Genomic DNA, 20,000 nt, shown 5'->3' on the forward strand with positions numbered 1-20,000 from the left:
GGATGGATGTGGATGGATAGATGGATGTGGATGGATGGATAGATGGATGGATGGATATGGATGGATGGATGGATGGATGGATATGGATGGATGGATGGATGTATGGATGTGGATGGATGGATGGATGGATGTGGATGGATGGATGGATGGATGGACGTGGATGTGGATGGATGGATGGATGTGGATGGATGGATGTGGATGGATGGATGTATGGATGGATGGATGGATGTGGATGGATGGATGGATGGATGTGGATGGATGGATGGATGGATGTGGATGGATGGATGTGGATGGATGGATGGATGGATGTGGATGGATGGATTTGGATGGATGTGGATGGATGGATGGATGGATGGATGTGGATGGATGGATGGATGGATGTGGATGGATGGATGTGGATTGATGGATGGATGGATGTGGATGTGGATGTGGATGTGGATGGATGGATGGATGGATGTGGATGGATGGATGTGGATGGATAGATGGATGGATGTGGATGGATGGATGGATGGATACATTTCACCTGACTTAGTAAACTTGAGGTTGATGATCGCTATTCTCCTTTAATTCAAGAAACCGGTAGCTTTTGTTTTTACGTGGTTTATTTAGATTATACTTTCACTTACACTAACACACAAGACAAACAGGTTAGTACATCCACGTCCAGACCATATAATACTGTTGAACAGTCAAGGTTAGTGAGAAGTTGTATATAGTTCATGATCATTTACACTGTTCATTATAATATACCCGTTGGAGTTCATCAATTGTAAAGTCGCAGATATAGGAGCATAAGCGAGTGTTCAAAACAACATCAGTTTTTCATGTTCATTATTAATGTACATTTTCATAAACACAAGACTGTGGCATCCTATTGAAGGATTTTAAGTAGTAGATTTGATAAAACTTAAAATGTTGAATTATGTATTGTATAGATGTATTGAAATAAGTAATGAGCTTATTTTGTAAAAGTAAGAAAACAGCTTTCATAGGACCATAGCTTTTATACTTATTTTAAGTGAAAGGGGGACATTTAGTCAATTTTAAATTACATTACTTAAGGTTGAAAAAAAAAGAAAATCATTTTTTTTTCTAATCGCTAATGAATGTTGCATAAACAAAATCGTAACATTTTTTACACCGCTATATTCCCCCGCCCTTTTTCCAAATGAAAGAATTATTGTTTAGCGAATATATAGATTCACAAGCTCCAGTAATATGCCCTAAGATCTAGACTTAGAAGGCAATGCGTAAATGTTCCTAAAAAGTATTTTATTTAACTCTTGAATAAATGACACACGGCTCTAGCGGAAGTACCTAAAGACGTATGGTCCCTTCAAGATATTTTTTGTGTTTTTTTTTTCCTTTGAGCAATTATAACTGTCAAAGTAGTTGATTCCATTACTTTTCGTATAAGGCTATTTTTTTTAAAGTATTTTTTTTTCTAAACGAAATAAACATTATTTATGTACATAAACTTACACCCTAAATAGTACAAATTTTGATGCATTATCAAATGTGCCACATGAAACATTTATTTTGAAACAGTCCTATTTACATTTATTACCATATATCCGCTGTCATTAGCGAACTGAAAAATTTGGAAGAGTATTCTCATCTTCCAGACATAAATTTCTGACTGTTTTTGCGAGTGGTCTCTGTACCCCCCATGTTGTTGTGAAATTTGAACGCGAAGGCTGAAAGAACAATTCAAGTCTTTGAGAGCAAATGGTACAGAAAGATGCTGTGTATCATGAAAAGAAGACACATGAGTGTGTGCATTTTAAAAGTCAAGTTGGTAGAAAAAGGACGAACTCCTCAATGCTGCAAAGGGACGAAAGTTGGTTCGGTCATATTGACTCATCATGACTGACTGTCACAAATAATCCTTCAAGGTAAAGGGGATATAGCACGAAGAAAATGTGTCCAAAGAAAAGCTGGATAGACAACGGAAAGATTTGACCGGCCTCTCTGAATATCCTTTTAAGAACAGCTGCTTGACTTACTTGACTTAATCCTGTGCACTCCCAGGGGAGCATAGGGCCGCAACCACACCTCTCCACCGAACTCGGTTTCTGAGCAGCTTTCTTCATCTGCTCCCATGTCATTCCAGTACCCTCAGCTTCACTGATGACTGACCTCTTCCAGGTTTGCTTGGGTCTGCCCACTTTCCTCTTTCCTTGTGGGTTCCAGTCAAGCGCCTGCCTTGCAACATTGGTAGCTGGTTTTCGCAGGGTGTGTCCCATCCAGCTCCATTTTCGTTTTGTGATGTCTTGGGCTATGGGCTTTTGTCTAGTTCTCTCCCACAAATCGATTGTAGTTATCTTTTCTGGCCACCTAATTCCTAATATCCGGCGTAGGCATCTGGAGCTTTTCCAAATTTGTTTTAGTGACTTTCCAAGTTTCTGAACCGTATAGAAGGACAGACTTAACCGGAAATAAGAACAGTCGCAGACGTGAAAAAGTGGAGGGCTTTGGTTACGCAAACTGTCAAGGGATAGAAAATGATGAAAAAGACGGTTTCTCAGCCTTTTGGGTCGCGATCCCGTTGGGGGGGGGGGTCGAAATGACGAATTGCCAGGGGTCGTTTAAGTACATTGGACTGTAATAATGCATTTTACTACTGCTCCGCCATGCTTTTCAAATTGTCACATAAATATAAAAGTGACTACGTAACGTATTATTAAAATGCTAGTCAAAGATAAAATTTCATTTATTTGTATTGAGTAAGGATTGTCTTCGAGTCCGAAGATTAATGAGGAATACAGTGTTTCCCGTGGCTGCGCAGCCCGAGCTGTGCCCTGTATATTTTGCCACACCCGGGGCAAGCATAACCGTTGTCCGCGGGTGGTCAATTTGGATTTTCTTTTCGTCGTCTGCGTTTGTCCTCGGCATGAGATTTTTTTGGGGTCTCAAATGTGTATCCCACGGCCTTCGTGAGTGACCTCCAGCTGTCTCGTTCCGAGATTGAAATACAAGAGTACAGTTAAATATTCTTTCGTGATTGAACATAAAGGTTTGGCAATGCATATCAGAGATTTAGATTTTAATTACACTTACTTAGGTATGTGAACGAAAATAATTTTGGGGGGTGGCGGGTCGCCGGATAGTGGGGAATAGTAAAAAAAAAAAAAGGGGGGGGGGTCGCCGAGGTGAAAAGGTTGAGAACCTATTGTAAAAGTTGGATTCCGAATTTGTTAATTGTGTGCGTCGTTTGTATTCATCCCAACATTTCTGATTGAAATTCGATCTTCTAGAACATTCGTTCCGGATTTTGTGTTTCTGTTAATCTTAGACAAATTAAAAAATGACTAAATTATTAAATTCTTTAAAAAATGTATGAAACGTGTGTCTCATCTGTTAGGTGTGATCTTGCAACGTAAGACTTGACCACGATTGAACCGCAGGGGCTACCTACTCTAGTCATTAGCTTCTTCTTCTTCTACTTCGTTCTCATTGTTATGTTGGAGTGTTCAGATGACTAGACCAATACATGAGATGAACTGCGCAGTGGTTTCCAAATCAGGGAGCTCTCCGTATAGTTTTCTTTCAATTGAATAAAAAATTTTTTTGCTGTTGTTGTTGAGCTCTGTAAGTGCTGTTCTGAGGTTTTTAATATAAGAGGAATCAGAGTTCATTCATTATCTTATTGTTATTGTTGTTGTTTTTTTCTTTTACTAATTGTGGTAAGAGTTGAGTCAAACATTCTTGGTGCCGTCGGTCTATCTGAAGAAACTAATCGTTTTGGGAGTTATCAAAGCGGATGTACATTTGTTACATCTCTACTGCCGATGGTACGCATCCCAAGACGAGATCGAAGGCCGAGCACACTAGGTAAACTCTCTCATATTCCTTCTCTGTACAACATCAGCCGTGCGTGTGTTCGTCATAAAACGACCCCCTTGAGGAACAGTGTGTGGAAGAAGACAAGGTTGTTAGGGCTCTCTTCCATCTCCATCAGTGCAAGGGGCTCGGTCCTTAGGCCCAAATGGGATTCTGCTTTACTTCCCCTATTGGATAAATCGTTTCGTAATGACCTATTGCACCCAGTCACCACTTTGAGACTGAGAAGCGTTTCTAAGGATGTATAGGATACAAAATGTATATTTTTAGGGATAAAATAAGAAAATGACTATTTCCGTATCTATAAATTAGAGCTTGTTACATACACACTAAGAGCTCGGTGGCTGAGCGGTAAAGCGCTTGGCTTCCGAACCGGGTACCGGGGTTCGAATCCTGGTGAAGAATGGGATTTTTTTATTTCGGGATCTTCGGGCGCTTCTGAGTCCATCCAGCTCTAATGGGTACCTGACGGCGTTGTGCTGGCCACATGACACCCTTGTTAACCGTAGGCCACAGAAACAGATGGCCTTTACATCATCTGCCCTATAGACCACAAGGTCTGAAAGAAAAAGGAATTTTTCTACTTTACTTTACATACACACGCACACGCACACTAAAAGACACACACACACAGTTTGAAACTGTTCTCATAGTAGCATCCTCTTCCCCTCCCGTTCCCTAGCCGAATTTCCGTGCGCTGTGTAAACGTGACAAAGAAAACACAAAAAATATTGTCCCGGAATGAGTCTGTCAAGGGAAATTAGTCTCGTCTTTGTGTTTCAAATTACAATTGTGGGTCTCGTTGTAAGAGAACAGTACCAGCTCGTCCGAAGTACGAGCGCACATCGCAAATAATTTGAGTACGTTATTGCGAAATAAATGGCTCATTTTTGGACCCGCTTCTCCATAGCAGATTCACTAATCTCATCAACAACATCATTGACGTGGTCAATATCACATCATCATTATCATAACAACTTTTTATTGGGGTGGGGGGAGGCGTTGTAGATGAGGGCTAAAGCGCTTGGACTCCGCACCGAGGGGTTCGCGGGTTCAAAATCTCTGTGAAGACTGGCATTTTAAAATACGGCACTTTTAAGACGGCCTCTGAGTCCGCCCAACTCTTGATTTGTACCTTACTTTAGTTGCGGAAAGTAAAAGTGGTTGGTAATTGTGCTGGACACATGACACCGTTGTAAACCGTCGGCCATAGAAACAGATGACCTATACAGCATTGCCTTTTCGCTTTGATGATTGCGTCTGGGCGCACAACGACTTTTCTCCTTTTTTCTCGGTCACAGGTTTTCAGCTTTAAAGTCATTTCTTTTCTTTCTTCTTTTTTCAAATACTGAAACCTTTATAAACATTAACATAATAAGCCTTCTTATATATTTGTATGCTTTGTCTGCATTTGGTGAGACAAATTATGTAGGTCACAACGGGTCTGCGTCTGAAAAACTACACTTTGTTCTTAATCTTTGTATCGTATTCTAAATTACAGACTTTCTTTCAATCAAGAAGGTTATTACATCATACCCCTATCTATACTTCATTGTAAAAGTGCATGTTAATTAGAGACTAAAACTCAGCTAAGTCATTGGTTTTCCTGTCTGATTCAGGCAACCCTTTTCGTGGCACTATGGAAGGAGCACTTGCAAGAATAAAAAAATAACTCTTTTTAAGAAATGTGCCTTAGAACTCGTTGACAATGTAATATTATATTTTTACCTCCAGATTCAATAATTCTATAATCTATTATAAGTTTGATACCTTCAATACTTTAATAATTGAGCGTATATACCACCCCTTCCAAATTTGGAGATGAAAATAAATAAATTGTGGTTTTAGAAATTTTGTTCTAGATCTATACTTTAAATAAGATTAAAAATATATCTACAAATCAAAATAACGCTACGATATAAAATTTTGCCATAATATGGAGTCCTTCAGTAGAGAAGCGACAATGGATCATCTCATGGAAATGAAATGAATGCCTGGGCATTAGCTTTGGTCGGAACGATGTCGCCCATACATCTGTTCCCCCCTCTCCACGCAGCTGATATACCCACAGGAATGGCAGTGCCGATACAGTTTGGGGTCAGCGGCGTCGCAGGTTCTGTCAGGGTGTAGCCCTGGGTGCTGCAAACTGCCTTAGGGTCGCCAGGCCCTAATTTTTCCTCAGGGCTGACTCCCGAAGCCTTTGCCATGATTAGGCATAGCTGTAAGGCAACAGAGGTTTGAATAGCCTCTGACAAGCAGTCCAACTTCTGGCCTTCGCGTGTGGCTCAGAGATTGAGTCCGGCGGAACTGTTCTCTCTACCAGGAGAAGGGGCAAAGGCGAGTAACTGGCGCCCCAACCTGTAAGCTTTGGGAAGGACGGGCTCGTCAGCGACGGCTGGCTAGTGGCTACCCACCTAGGAGAAGGACATTTAATAACAGAAGTATGACATGAAAGAATTTTTAAACATTTTTACGAATCATTAAAACCTCTATGTCTTTTATTATAGGTTTTTAAAAAAATTACCAAATTCGGGTAAAACACAAGACTGATTAAATTTTAAAAGACAGTTTGATGAAACACATTATTGTAATTATGTAGAATCAGCACTGCTCAACTGGTTAGCTTCTGTCTTGGTCGAGCTATTTATAATGGAATGAAAAGACCTCATCAATCACAGACATTTCTTCAACTCCATCGTGTCATTTGTCATTGTATGTCACACGCTTCAATCTAATGGAAATCATTTCAAAAAGGTCATTATCAAAATAGTCGTGCAAAAGAAATGTCACACTGGTCACGTGAAAACGTGATCACGTGATAGCCTTGCAAAAGATTGGCGTTGTCACTTTTTATAATTTTTTTTTTATTCCTGAGAATTTATGGCACGATAATAAATCAACTTTCTCGAGATAATGGATTCAACTCAAATCAATAAATCAAAGACTAAATAACGGAAAATCAATTTATCATTTTATCTTTTTTTTTCTTAAATACATATTCTTATGTATGCTATATAAAAAAATCTTTTAACCTTAAAACTAGGAATACAAATGCTTTTCTTATCACTTTGAAATATCAAATGCAATTAATTTGTCATCAGTAGAAAATAAGTTCGACCTTGATCTGGAGGTTAGAAGTATGAACCGAAATGTAAAAATAAAAATAATAATATTAATAATAATAATAATAATAACATTAATAATAATAATAATATCTAAATAGTTCAGAATTTCTGATGATTCATTTCGCCAATGAAAAATGATCTGAGCGACAGGACTGTCAATAAAAATGAATCTAGGTGTAGAGTTATTTCAAAGGTCAATATTTATAATAAAACGTTCGAAATGTTAGGGTGTCTCTTATTATTCCCGATAGGAAAAAAAACACAAGTTGTTGTTGTAGTTGTTGTTGATGTTGTTATTGTTGTTGTTTCTCTTTTTTTATCACCGTCTCTTCCGGGATGGCCGTAAACTAGTGACACAAAAAGTAAATAATACAAATGAATAAATATCTCAATTTCAATTTCCAATCCACAATAAATATATATGATAGATAAAGAGAGAGAGAGAGAGAGAGAGAGAGAGAGAGAGAGAGAGAGAGAGAGAGAGATTAGATACAGAGATTGATATAGTAGAACACTATTTATCCGCAGGTCAGTTATCTTGAACATCAAATATCCAGACTGCCCTTTTTTATTTTTTGCTTTAAACTAATGTATCCTTGGTCGTTCGTCATGCTCATTGGAGTTTCGTTCGGTCGTCGCGATGGTCCCGGGTTCAAAGCCTGCCCGCTGCCATCCCCTCACCCGTCGTCCTGTTGGAGGTTTGGACTAGGAAGAAGATTATCTTCAGCTCGTACTAATTTGTCCTAGCATATGGGACGAGGAATGTGCCTTTATCTTTGTGTCTTTCTGAGTATTTTATTAAATTTTGTTTTTGTATTTAAAGAGTATGGTTCAGTGTTTTATGTATAATTGCTACTTTACTTTTGAGTCTTCTGTCCTGAAGGCTTTCTAAATTTAGCGATTTAACTAAAGTTGTTACTCTAGTCAAATGTGAATTTTCGTTTGTTATGAATCTCACTGCTCGATTTTGTGTCTGTTCCAGTTTCTTAATGTTTTCTTGAGTTGAGAGGTCCCAAACAGAGGATGCATATTCTATTATTGGCCTAACCAAGGTTAAATAACATTTTAGCTTTTAAAGTGTATTAATGTTATAATAATAACTTCAAATCCATTTTACTACTTACATTAGTATTACTTTTCTATTGTGTTCATTTTGAACATCTTGAGCATGTTGATTATTTGGGTGTTCTTATTAGTTGTTACGTTGGCTGCCTATGTAGCACTTTAGTGCTTTTGTAGCAAAACAAAACCAAAAGTTAAACTGTTAAACGGAAGGAACATCCAAAACAAGTCAAACATTTCTATGTGGCCTTGCTGAAAGGCAGCGAAAGCCCAGCGATTATTTCACTCAATAATGATAGGATACTACGTATAACGCATTGTTGCCCTGTATATGTATATACGGTGGGAAGCGTGGTCGAGAGGCTAAGAGCGCTTGAATTTGGCTTGTCTTGGCTACCTAGTAGGGGGCTCGAGGTTCGACACCCGACTCGGGCAGAGTTGCGTTTACTGAGCGCCTAAAGGCAGCACGGAAAACCAACTCCTAGATACACCCTCCCCCCCCCCCCCCACTTGTCCACAAATGAGATTGGACCAAAGCGCTCTGAGCATGCTATAAGCATGAAAGTAGCGCTATATAAAAGCTACAATAATAATGATTTACATGTTTATGCACAGAGCGATACATTCATATGGATTATTCTTATACTGTTGTATTGACCGTTTGTCGTAGAGTTTAGAATTCGCACAAGTATTATCTTAGGGTTTGGATTTCAAAAAAGTATTATCGTAGGGTTTGGATTTCACAGAAGTATTATCGTAGGGTTTGGATTTCTCAGAAGTATTATCGTAGGGATTGGATTTCACAGAAGTATTATCGTAGAGTTTGGATTTCGCAGAAATATTATCGTAGGGTTTGGATTTCACAGAAATATTATCGTAGGGTTTGGATTTCACAGAAATATTATCGTAGGGTTTGGATTTCACAGAAGTATTATCGTAGGGTTTGGATTTCGCAGAAGTATTATCGTAGGGTTTAGATTTCACAGAAGTATTATCGTAGGGTTTGGATTTCGCAGAAGTATTATCGTAGGGTTTGGATTTCGCAGAAGAATTATCGTAGAGTTTGGATTTCACAGAAGTATTATCGTAGGGTTTGGATTTCACAGAAGTATTATCGTAGGGTTCGATTTCACAGAAATATTATCGTAGAGTTTGGATTTCACAGAAGTATTATCGTAGGGTTCGATTTCACAGAAATATTATCGTAGAGTTTGGATTTTGCAGAAGTATTATTGTAGGGTTCGATTTCACATAAGTATTATCGTAGGGTTCGGATTTCACATAAGTATTATCTTAGAGTTTGGATTTCACATAAGTATTATCGTAGGGTTCGGATTTCACAGAAGTATTATCGTAGAGTTTGGATTTCGTCCCTTGAAAATAGCAAAGCTTCTGGCCAGAGGTGATATGAGCTTATGAGCTTATTTGTCTGAAGGAAAAAAAACTAAGAACTCGCCAGCTAGAACTGGAATAAAGGGAAATAAACATGCTGTCATTTAGGTTGTCATTTCTCGTGAGTTCACTCACGCACGTACATGCAAGCTTGTCAGAGTATAACGTATGTAACGGATACTAGAATAACAAACCAACTTTGATGTTCAGCTTTTCTAAACATTTAACCAATCCCCCCCCCCCCCCCCCGCAACCTCCCTCCATCAAAACACAATCTCGTTTAAACATATTTATTTAACATGATTTTTGAGGGACAGGAAGTGACGTCATCGTGCCTCTTACTCTCTAGTCTTCATTTGAAGTGATGCAGGAGAAGAAGACGAAAAAAAATATTGAACACAAATAACGAAAGGAACCCACTTTATTTGACAGGTGTGAAGATTTTCTTTTTTTCAGATGGAGATCTGGAAATTGCTTTCCTCTCGAGCATTTTGTCACCCAAAACAAAAGCCCCCCTTCACTCTCTCCCCCCCCCCACTCCTCCCTCCCGTTTTGCTTTCTCTTCCTCCCACTTTTTCCCCTCGCTTCCATTATGGACATGCCTATCTCGCTTCTGCTGTTAACATACGATCTGTAGCGCGATCCCGCGTAATTATCTGGTGTCTAGGTTTTTGGTAGAAAGGGGACATAATTCTTAAAACAAAGTCGTTGCGAGCAGAAGTGAGAGATATTTGTTGTATAAAAAAAAAAATTTTTTTTGTTGATTTTTGTGTCAACTTCAAGCTGCATTATCAGACATTACCATATTCTGTTTTATTCGCAGGAATTAAAAGCTGTTTTGTGCACTTATTTACTAAACTAAAAACAAGTAAGACTTACAGTTTTGTTGTGGCAATCATATGTAAAATTAACTGTATAATACTTGGCCTACTGTGAAATGTCCATATATAGCTAATTCATTAGCCTCAAACAGGAGGCTAATCAGAATTACTATAGGCAAGGGAGGGTGGAGAACCATCAGAGCATTTTGAAATATCAAATGTGGTAAAACGTGTTTTGGAATCAGTAAGTTTAACATATTCCTTTAACTCTTCCTCTCCTAATTGACGATTCCAACGTTGATTTGACTCAATTAAACTAAATTGATTTTGGATTTATAAACTTTAATTTGTGTTGAGTAAAAAAAAGTATGCATTATCCAATAATTCGATACCAAATATAATATTTTCTGATAACAAACAAAAAAACTTATTGAAAAGTTTAAAAGTTTAATCATAACAGGATAGTGAAATAAAAATGAGCAAAATGAATAATACTATCGAGATGTCGAGAGCAATTACGGATAGAAAGAGTTAATACCGCTCCGTCCGTCTGTCTGTCTGTCAGTCAGTCTTGTTTTACATGTTATTTCTCCCACTTCCCATTCTCTGATCTTGAAACTTTGGTCACCAATTCATTGTCAATGACAACAAACGAATCAAGAAAATAAATATCAACCAGTTAGTTAATCAGTCATAATGAATTACTTTTATTATATATAGACAATGTACTAAGCTTAAGGGAGGTAAGCCTTGTGTGGAGAATTAGAGTGTTTGGTTAAAAATTTTAAACTAAGAATTGTCTTTAAAAAACTTCTATTTGTATAATTATTTGGATAACTCAGTTGGTGTTTGAGAAACACTGGCCTAGATGATGTATGAGCCGATGTAGTAGCATTCGTGCAAAGATTTTCCCAGCAGACGAGAGAAGAGTCATTCCTCTGTGGTTGTCGCATAGAAGGTGGTTTTCTTTACACTTGTATAATTGTACTTGGACAATTGTGGCATCTTTAAAATTTTGTGCTATTGACTCATGTTCCCACATAATTAAAAACAGCATTTAAAGTCTTTCATTCCGGGCTTGTCCACATTTTTGTAGACCTCTGCGGGAATGGAGTCAGCTCCTGCGGCTTTTCCACTTGAGAATTGCAAGACCGGCTACCCTTAGCGTAGAGAGGTCGACCATTTTCTCATTTATTCATTGTCGCATCGTTTATAATGGATGGTCTATTAAGAACCTTTTCAGAATGCTCGGCCAGTGTTTTAAAAAAATTTTTTTTTTCAACTGTCAATAGTTTTAGTCTACCCGATACACCAATAATTCATGGTAATTAATTAATTTTGTTATATAAAGTAAAGGGAAATAAATCTCACATCATTGAGAGAGAAATGGCAGTAAATGGGTGGTTCTTTCCCTTTGGTTTTAAGAAAGTATTTTATATGTATTTTTTAAAATAGTTTATGTTGGAGACCAATTTAAAAAAAAAAAAAAGATATATACTATCCATGTACTGGTGAATAAAAAGGCGCTTACAAAGACATGTAGAAACTTAATTTTAATTTCATGTATAGACTATCAATAAAGTCGGGATTAATACAGAAATCAGCAGATTAAAACAGTGTCGCGAATATATCAAATTGTATGTATCATTTTAACTTATTATCTTTGCTATATTCTTCAATCTGTCAATGTCTGAAAAAAAATCCTTTCATTTTGTCATGTAAAAAAAAAATACAACAAAAAACCACCTTCGTTTTGTCATTGTCCAAACAAAGCCTTCATTTTGTTATTTCAAAAAAAAAACAAAGCAGCAAAAAAGCTTTCATTCTGTCAATATCCGAACCCCTCATTCCAACAATGTCGCGTACATAACATTTAATCTATCACTGTCCGTCTAACGCAGCTCCACTGTTCATTCTAAGCCCATAATTACTCTCTCTTAAAACTCTTATTCTCTCCCAGATCGAAGTTGTCCCCTCATGGACCACGAGTTCTCGCCCCTCACTAATTTTCTTCTGTCTTTACTTTTAATGGCACTCATTGATGCAATTATCTCCTTAATCATCGACCTCTGTTGGTCAAATTGTACTGGACCAAAGGTTCTCAAGCTGTAATAGCTTTATAATCATCATTCAAGTGACCAGATTGTACTGGATTAATGATTCTCAGATTATAATAGTCGTATAGTCTTCCTCCTACCTTATCTTTTAAACGCGTGTTTTTGGGTCAATCTTGCATGTAAATCAATGACTTAAATTCTGCCAAGTCGTTGGTTTTCCTGTCTGACTCAGGCAACCCATTCCATGCTATAATAGCGTTAGGAAAAAAGGAGCATTAGTACAAATTTGTCCTAGTATACCTCGTTGCTACAATATTGTACTGTGTCCAAACTGTAATAGTTTTGAGAACATCCTAAACCGTGGATGGAGGTGGCTGAGTGGTAACGCGCTTGGCGTCAGAACGGAGGGGTGTCTGGATAAAATCGCGATGAAGAACTTTGGTCGTTATATGTCATTCTTGTATGAGACAGCTTTAGGGGAAGGCAAAGTGGGACGACCGCCCCAGACCCTCGCCTGAGGAAGCCCCGCAAAAAGAATTCAAGAAATCTGAGTGCTACTAATTAGAAAAATTGCCTCCACCTAAGTAAGGTACTAAGTTATGTAACAATAATATGGCATACAGCATTAGTGTCGGACGAGCCTATCTACTTGATGTGGTACGGTAGATATAGTCTACTCTTAAGGCTCCAGGCCGGTGTCGCCAGGGGCCCAACTTACTGTTTAGGCCGCCTCTGCCCCTCGTTAACCGAGGCCATAGTAACAAATGAGCTTTGCATCATCTACTCTATAGATCGCAAGGATTTTACCTTTTCTTTTTACCTGATACAACTAAAGAGGTGCTAGTTCAAAGGTTCTCAAACCGTAAAAACATTTATTTCATGAAGCTGTTAGCGACCCAATTTTTCTGTACCAAAGGTTCTCAAACTGTATGTTTTTTTCTTAGTCGTCTATTTAACCAAATTGTATTGATCCAATCGTTCTCAAACTGTTATAGTTATATCCTTCAATATGTGACCTTCGGAACCAATGGTCACCAAAGTAATGCATTTTTAGAATCGTTCAATATGCGACCATATTGCACTGAATCAGAAATTCTTTTTTATTGTCTTCTGTGTATCTAGATTTTATTGGACCAAAGTTTCTCAGACCAATTTCCTTTTTGTCTATTTGGTCAGATAGTACTCGATCAATGGTTCACAACTTTAATAGCTTTATATGCCATCCACCTCGTGACCAGATTGCACTTTGTGGACATTTTCTATCTCAAGGTTTGCCACACCCATATATATTCATTAACGTCATCTTTGTGGACTGGTCGATAATAATATTAAAAAAAAAAACCTACGTCTTTTTGTAAACTAACTGAATATAACTGACTACCTGACTGACTGAATATGACTGAATGAATGTGACTGACTGCCTGACTGAATGAATGTGACTGACTGCCTGACTGAATGAATGTGACTGACTGCTTGGCTGAATGAATGTGACTGACTGTCTGACTGAATGAATGTTACTGACTGACTGACTGAATATGACTGATTGACTGACTGATTGAATATGACTGACTAACTGACTGACTGAATATGACTGACTGATTGACTGTTTATGACTGAATATGACTGACTGATTGAATATGACTGACTAACTGACTGACTGAATATGACTCACTGATTGACTGTTTATGACTGAATGTGACTGACTGACTGAATGTGACTGACTGACTATGACTGATTGCCTGACTGACTGAATATGACTGATTGACTGACTGACTGAATATGACTGACTGACTATGACTGATTGCCTGACTGACTGAATATGACAGATTGACTGACTGACTGAATATGACTGATTGACTGACTGACTGAATATGACTGACTGAATACTACCAACATGTTGAGCTACAACAAAATTAGCCAATTTAAATGTTTTTGGTTGTGTGGGCATTATAGCTGAATGACAAAAACCTATCAAGAGGCTTGTTTACAGACCTGGGACAAGGCAACGAGCTTTTGGTCTAAACTGCCCACAGGTTTCGACGTTGCAGGTCAGTGTTTAGGCCTTCTATAGTGATTGGTCTCGCATCATCCAACAGCTGGCGTTTGTTAGGATACTTCTGCTTTAGAAAAGTTCAACTCTTCTATCCCCTGATGTTTCATTTTTTAACTCTTCTTCGTGCTTCTCAAACAATACACTAATTTCAATGACATCGTGATAGAAACATTTAGTTTGACTACTTTCAATAGTCCACTTAGGACATCTGACCAAGCAAAGCTAAAATTTGAACATGTACAAAGCTAAAATTTGACCACACTAAAGCTTGTAAATATCTGACTTAACAGAGCTGCAATTTAACCACATAAAACCTTGTAAATATCTGACTTAGCTGACATTTGACCACATAAGCCCTTGTAAATATCGGACTTAAATAAGCTGAAATTTGACCACATAACCCCTTGTAAATATCTGACTTAACAAAGCTGAAATTGGACCACATAAAAACCTTGTAAATATCTGATCACCCAAAGCAGAAATCAGACCACGAAAAATAAATATATTTTCAAACTCTGAACTCACAAAATGAAATGTGACCAGTCAATGTTGATTTTAGCAGTTGCAAAATTTGACCTAGCTGAATTCTGGAAACGTGATTATGCAAAACCCTTATAAACATTCGATCAAAATAAGCATGACAGGGTCCTTGCAAAACAATTAACTCTATCGTCACGTAGACTATACTTCCTAAGCAGCGTACCAATGTAGATTTCAAAACAATTTTTTTTATATATTTATTCTGGAGTTAGCCTGATAAGCGTCTCAAGTGACTCTGTGTTTACGTTGGGATATAATGTTTACCCAAAAATCTACTCGGAAATAGAAAGTCATCAAGTTAATGTCTGCAATTTATTCCGTGTCAGGAGTGAGCGCTGTTTACACCTCAGTATCCTGTTACCTGTAGGTGATACATTCACACCTTGAGCGTAGCAATATTTCCATCTGGCTGCAGCCAAGGTTTCTAGCTGTCAGGGGACTCGTGTGAAATACATTTTCAACATTGCCTCCTCCGCCCATCGCCTACAGTGACAGTTCAATAAAAGTGAAGTAACTCCAGAAAGACGAATAAATGGTCGTTCACTTTGACATGTGTTCAGGAAGACTTGTTGAGAGAATGAGTCAAAAATAACTAAGAGACTGAGTGACTAAGAGACTGAGTGACTAAGAGACTGAGTGACTAAGTCATGCCGATTTTGCAGTAATTTACGGTGCTGTGTGGCCGTCCATAGCCTCGCATTAACTCTTTCTCTCCGTTATTATTTTTCCACGTTTCGAAGGAGTTCTTCATTTGGCTCATTACTATTTCACTCCCCTGATACATAGAAGATTGTATAGTTATCTAGTGTTTCTATTTCATGTTTGTATTCATTAAGCCTTAGAGGCAGCTTAATCTAAAGGCGACTAATTCAGCTATACCACCACTTCAGTCAATTAATATTTCTTTCTCTTGTTTGAGATACCAAACACAGTAATTTATTACCAATAGTTCATTAACTAATTGGATTAACATTTTTGTGGAATCCTGTGTTGTCAGCTAAAAGAAATAAATGTTCGAAATTAAGACTAAGACTAAAACTAAGACTGCTTTATTGATCCTTACGGAAATTTGTTGTGATTACAAGGACTCTTTTTCTCATATAAAGACAACACAACAGAAAAATACACATAAATACAGCAGACACAACATAAAGAGTTCATTCAGCGACAACACACAGGTATCTTGGTGCTTTTCATGTTCCCTGATCAATGAGTGGCGGTGATAGAGTCTGACCGAGTGAGGTACGAACGAGTTTTCAGCTCAATCCGAGATTGGGTTTAGGAGAAATAACGTGTGCAGACTTTTGACAGACAAAGTGAGTAGATATAAGGTTTGTTAGAATATTGCAATTCAAAATTACAAAATAAAATTAAAAAAAATAAATAAATTCATTTCAAAGGTTTAAAAAAAGAAGGAAATCGAGAATGAATATGTGACTTCTTTAATTCTTTCTCCCACAACATGACAAGTTTTAGATCCAGCCTACGTTTTTATAAATATGAAGTGCATTAGCATCAAAGCATTTGAAAGAGGCTAGGGGCCTCTAAGAAGAATCATGCCCTGGGCCTTCACTTACTTAAATCCGGCCCTGTATTCTTTACATTACATGACGTTTATATTTCTTGTCTTCGCCGACATTACGTTCTGGTTTGTTAGATGTGGGAAATTGTATATGTAGCAACTGGTCTCAAGGACAATTTCTTATTACTAAACTTAATTTTGTCTCTTTTCTTTAAAGGATATAATTGTAAGGTTGAAACACTACCAAATTAAAGTCAATACAAGTAGAAATACAGTGTGTTCTCATTGAAAGAAATGGAGAGAATCAACCTGAAAATTATTTGACACTGCGTCGTTTATCTTCCCTTGAACACTAATAATGCATTCAGGGCCGGACCTAACCATTGCGGGGCCCTATGCGAAACGGATTGTGCGGGGCCCAGTTTAGGTATGGATACGGACAATAAGTGAAAATTAAGATTTTGTATTAGAAAATAAATTCGTTTTTGCATTTTATTCATTATTTACTAAGTACAAAATCAAGATCAAATAAAGGCATATAAATATCTAGGCATTATCATCAACAACAAGCTTTCATGGGAAGACCACCTTGGAACTCTGACAAAGAAAACAGCCCAGCGACTCTTTTTTCTATACAAACTCAACAGTTTTAAATTAAATAAGAAGATCCTTGAGACATTTTACGGCGCGACTGTACAAAATCTGCTAACATACGGAATAAGTTGTTGGCAAGGCAACGCCTCATCTAAACTGTTGCAACGTCTAGAAAACATCATTAAAAAAGCATCAAAAATTACACTCACAACATTACCACATTTAAAGGAACTTTTTGAACAAACGTGCCTAAGAAAAATCGAAAAAATCTTGGAAGACAACGGCCACCCGCTCCATCAGAACTACGCCAGGTCGTCGCGAAGTGGGCGACTGCTGTCAATCAAAACAAGAACGGAGCGGTACAAAAACTCGTTCGTACCTCACTCGGTCAGACTCTATCACCGCCACTCATTGATCAGGGAACATGAAATGCACCAAGATACCTGTGTGTAGTCGCTGAATGAACTCTTTATGTTGTCTGTTGTATTTATGTGTATTTTTCTGTTGTGTTGTCTTTATATGAGAAACGAGTCCTTGTAATCACAACAAATTTCCGTAAGGATCAATAAAGCAGTCTTAGTCTTAGTCTTAGTCTTAAATTTACTTTCGTTTAAGAGCCTTGAGTATAGCGAGTTCATGGGTTGCACTCTGAAAATTTTGTTTCCTAAATTAATCACGCTCAATAGCAAGAATTACCAAATGTTTCAATCTGTCCTCGAGATTTGTTGACCTGAAGTAGTTCTTCCTTTGTTTGAGGCGCGAGAAGCATCTTTCACCAGATTCCACAATTACGGGTATTGTATAATTCCGTTGTTGTTTTTTTTCTCGCGCCTGTAGAATGACACCCCAAAATGACAATTTTGTCAATATTTCAGGAGATTTTTATTAGTTTTCAAAATATTTAAATAGATTTCAGAAGATTTCAAGAAGCTGCTGGGAAATCAGGACTCGGCGGAAAATCTGTTTTAATTTATAAAGTGGTTTATTTAAAATAATTTAGCGCGGGGCCTATGAAAGTGCGGGGTCCACTGCGGTCGCATAGGTGCAGTGACTTAAAGCCGGCCCTGAATGCATTGATACATACATACGTTATGATACAGCTGAATAAATCATTTGTTTAAACTTTCAAATAAAGATTAAATTAAAAAATAAAAACAGGAGAGCATTTTGTTTCTATAATATTTTAAGTGTTATCCATTTTGAAATAATTAAATTATGCGTCATGTTCATCAATAAACATTCTTGCATTTCAACTCTACCTCAATTCATATGACATAACAATGAATCTTGCTTATTAAAGTATCAATGGACCTCATTCACCAACCGTAAACAAACAACATTTAGCACGTGGTGCTCTATCTCTTCTATATAATTTACGATCTCATGTTTAATTCATGATGGTTGTCACGTGACAGTTTTTCCCGTTGTTTTATCAATAAGATCACGTGACTAAATGTTGTTTGTTTACGATTGGTGAATGAGGTCCATTCTAAACCACTCATAAGAGCTCTGTGACCTACATTGTTTATACGACACATGCTAATCTCCTTTATACAAATAAACATTATTGATTGCTTTTTTAAAAATCTTTCTTAGAAACTTTCATGTTTACAAAAAAAAAATATTTTCTAATTTTATTCACATATTGTTTTTTGTTCTAGAAATAACTTTGCTAATATTGGAACCATAACTTTAATTTAGCGAAAAAAAAAGTATCTTTTGAAAAAAAAAAAAAAGCTCTCGGTTTTGAGTGAACATTTGAAACATGAATCAACAAAACATTTTTGACATCATTTTGTTCTTTTAAGCTAGGACGCCAATCTTTGGAATCTAGATTGTTAAATTTAGTTTTTGGGGAATTTCCGCCTTGAGCACGTTGTGTAAGCTGGTAGGTGAGACAGAAATGTATTAAATTCGTTAGTTTGATACATATCAAACTTAGTTTTTAAATACATCAGGTTGGCTGAAGTCACGTGTTTAGATGAGTTGGGAGTTTAACAAAAATAATTCAGAGTGAGTAGATTTTGAAACAAATTGTTTATACTTCCAGACAACGAGATGAGTTCAGAGAGACGCAGTCTGACGGTCTGACGGTCTGACGATCTGAGGACTGACGGTCTGAGGTCTGACGATCTGAGGTCTTACTGTCTGAGGTCTGACGGTCTGACGGTCTGAGGTCTGACGGTCTGAGGTCTGACGGTTTGAGTTCTGACGGTATGAGGTCTTACTGTCTAAGGTCTGACGGTATGACGGTCTCAGGTCTGACGATCTGAGGTCTTACTGTCTGAGGTCTGATGGTTTGAGTTCTGAGGTCTGACGGTTTGAGGTCTGACGGTTTGAGGTCTGGCGGTCTGAGGTCTGACGGCTTGAGTTCTGAGGTCTGACGGTTTGAGTTCTGAGGTCTGACGGTTTGAGTTCTGAGTTCTGATGGTCTGAGGTCTGACGATCTGAGGTCTGACGAACTGGGGAATGCCACCCTTAAAAAAACGCGAATCGATTACTACGAGGCTTGCGATGAAATTAAATTTTATTTTTCAAGTGATGAATTATGTAAAAATGACATTAGTACCAATAGTTCAGAAAATCTAATTTAATCAAGAAAAATAATATTTAAATCTTCAAATTAGGAACTTTTAGAATGTCCATGACTACTGCTTTGCGAAAAATCTCTCTAAAAAGATCGATCCAATAAGTGTATTCGAAGAACCTGTGCACTCTAGACGCCAGGAGAATGCACGGAAACACTCAAAGGGTCTGAACCAGATACGGCTGGGAGAGTTTAAAGCGCTCTCTCATACAGCTTTCTATGGTGGTGATGGTAGGGTGAAGAGAGGGGAGGGGATAAATATTTTTGTTTGGTCTTAGGAGAAGCGTCACGAGTAAAAGTTAGAGAAAGCACTTCATAGTTCTTTGTCTTTTTTTTTTTTTTTTGGCCTTTCAATGAACATAAAAATTATGATATCTTTTTAACCCTCAAAATAACAAAAACAT

The 20,000-nt window shown here is 37.6% G+C and overlaps 1 protein-coding gene across 4 annotated transcripts in view; it reads left to right on the forward strand.

Moving 5' to 3' along the window:
* LOC106071309 (green-sensitive opsin-like) overlaps positions 1-20,000 on the forward strand; it is a 152,415-nt gene that overhangs the window by 82,861 nt on the left and 49,554 nt on the right. The window contains exon 1 of one of the 4 annotated variants that reach the window (XM_056004110.1): positions 10,036-10,290. The exons of 2 other annotated variants lie outside the window; for them this stretch is intronic. The gene's annotated coding sequence lies outside the window, so the exon portion shown is untranslated. Of the gene's footprint in view, positions 1-10,035; positions 10,291-16,140; positions 16,210-20,000 lie in introns of those variants that run through there. One more of the 4 variants, XM_056004114.1, reaches the window with a different exon arrangement.

Source organism: Biomphalaria glabrata, chromosome 11 (assembly GCF_947242115.1).
Source record: "Biomphalaria glabrata chromosome 11, xgBioGlab47.1, whole genome shotgun sequence".
Taxonomy (NCBI): Eukaryota; Metazoa; Mollusca; class Gastropoda; family Planorbidae; genus Biomphalaria; species Biomphalaria glabrata.